A 2,494-nucleotide genomic window follows, 5' to 3' on the forward strand; every position below is an offset into this window, starting at 1 on the left:
ATATGTCTTTGACCTAAGCCACCGGGCTGAATAAAACACCTCAGACCCCACCGAAGTTGTCACGGAATCTTGGTAAATCCACCGCGGGGTGAATAAGCACAAGCTCCAACCTGAGTGTCATCTACCTTAAATTACTTCAGTGCTTCTGCATCCCTCCCATGTCTATTCTCTCCGTAAAAGCCTACATCTGCTGCCAAAGTATGCTGTCTAATACATCTTCCCTTTCTGGCCACTGACCTCCCTCACCTGTGTCTCTGGAGGTCAATACCATCTCCCAGGTACCCAAGCAAGAACCCCAACTTCTCCTTGTTGTTCCGCTAATAGCTTTAAAACTATAATCTAAAGACTGACCCTCCTAAATGTGACCCATGGCTCACTAACCTGGTCCACACAGTGGCTACCATATACTGGATGTCTCCATTATCAACCCTTCCCCAGATATCCCAACTATGTGCCCAGATGCCTATTAGATACTTCCACTTAGCGGCTTCTAAAACATCTCACACTCTTAATGAAGGAAGCTATGATATTATGAAAGATATATTTGGTCTTCGTCCCCTTTTGTGGCATGCAACTAAAATCCCTGGAATCTCATAACTGATGTCTTCGTGTATGCTAATGACTCGCTGGTGGCTGGCAGTCCCTGGTGTAAATTCATGATGAGGGCTGGTCTTGGAAAAGACTGAGGTAGGATCAGAGTTCTGGGAAGTTCATCCTAACACCGAAATCTCCAGAAAAAGAAATGGAGCTGACACTTATCAGCAACGGTGAATGATTAATCAATCATGCCTATATTGTGAAGCTTCCAGAAAAAACCCAAAAGGACAGAGTTCAGGGAGCTTCCAGGAGAGTGGTACAATCAGGCGGGGTATGGAAGCTCTGTGCCCCTTCCCCCCATGCCTTGCACTATGCAGCTCTTCTTCTTTATCATTTCTAATATCCCTTATAATAAACCAGTACACATAAGTGACTTCCTAAGTTCTGTGACTGGCTCCAGCAAATTAATGGAACTTAAGGAAGGGGTCATTGGAAATAGATCTATACCAGATCAATCAGAAGCACAGGCAAAACGTCCTGGAGCTTGTCATTGGTACCAGATGTTGGGGGACAGTCTCGTGGGATTGAGCCCTCAACCTGTAGATCACGCTGGAGTCGAATTGAAGGACGCCCACCTGGTGTCCTCTGTAGAACTAATTGGTGTGTGGGGAAGACCCTCCACACACATCTATCTGGTCACAGAATTATTCTGTGTTGGCTGTTCTGGGAGGAGAGCAGAGGAAAAACAGTTTGGAGTTTTTCTACTAACAATGGCCAGAACAAACCTCCTGATATCCTCAGTGAATATTTATAGCTAACAGCAACTTGCTCATCACAGTTCATGCAGCTTCCAATGCTACAGCTGCTAAGACGAAAAACCCTGGAGTCATTCCTCTTTCCTTTTCTTTTTTTTTTAAGGGAGGGGAGGGACACTGGTGAACTGCTGGGGTCATTCCTAAATCCTCTCTTTCAAGCCTTTAACGGTCACATTAGAAACTCCAGTTGCCCCTTTAAAAAACATGAATCCAGAATCCAGCCACATCTCCTAAACCGCAACTCTGCTCCATTAGCTCTCATGTCAACTATGCCAGGAGCCTCCACCCTAGTCTTCCTTCCACCTCCTTCAAGTCCACATTCTGTTCTGCACTCTGCAACCACATAGAGCCTGTTAAGACCCAGGTAACATCACCTCCTCCATCTATTCAGTTTGTCCTCTATGTATTTGCATATCCTAGTATCAGCTTCTGGGTTAACCTCCACATGCATTTACACCAGTTGCAGAAATGGAAACACCTCCCCATAACCTGTATCATGGACATAGATCCCTGGCTTTGAGGTTTCTCCAAGATCCCCAGATCGAAGGACTGGAGAAAAAGCACTTAGGAGCCCCAGGACACCACAATCTACACAACCCGGGGGTGGGAGTCGGGGCCAGTGAGGAACTAGAACATGCCCTCCTTGTGTGGGTTCCTTAAGACCTTCTGCAGCATGAGAAGACGTGCAAAAGGCAAGGCCATTCAGGATTGAGTCCATGGTGGGATTCCGTGAACACAGGCCTCTCTGTAACCTACTTTTAGTCGTGGAACCAAGTGACCTCAGGCCGGATCTCTAACCTCGTGGTTCTGGTGAGTTCTGTATGCCAAAAGCCACCTCCTACTAGCTATAAGACCTTCAACAAATATTTTACCTCCCAATGCCTCAACGTCTTCATCGCTTCCTTCTATTCTCTTCTTCTGAACATCCCTTGGGAAATTTTAAAAATCCCAACATTATGTATAGAGTCCCTACTGTGCTCAAAACTCTCCACGGTTGCCGGAGTTCTCAAAATGCAAGTGCAACCTCCAGCATGCTGCTGCAAGAGTAACTCTGCCTCACAATCTCTGTTCCCAGAAGACACAAAACGTCCCCGAGTTACCAATCCTCCCAGTTCAGTCGCACCTCCGAGCCTTTGCACGTG

The 2,494-nt window shown here is 46.5% G+C and overlaps 1 protein-coding gene across 1 annotated transcript in view; it reads right to left on the minus strand.

The window, feature by feature from the left end:
* LOC105817803 (zinc finger protein 586-like) overlaps positions 1-2,494 on the minus strand; it is a gene marked incomplete at its 5' end in the record, with an annotated part of 12,906 nt that overhangs the window by 7,810 nt on the left and 2,602 nt on the right. The window lies entirely within an intron of this gene.

This window comes from Propithecus coquereli, unplaced genomic scaffold, assembly GCF_000956105.1.
Source record: "Propithecus coquereli isolate 6110/MARCELLA unplaced genomic scaffold, Pcoq_1.0 Scaffold425, whole genome shotgun sequence".
NCBI classification, from domain to species: Eukaryota; Metazoa; Chordata; class Mammalia; order Primates; family Indriidae; genus Propithecus; species Propithecus coquereli.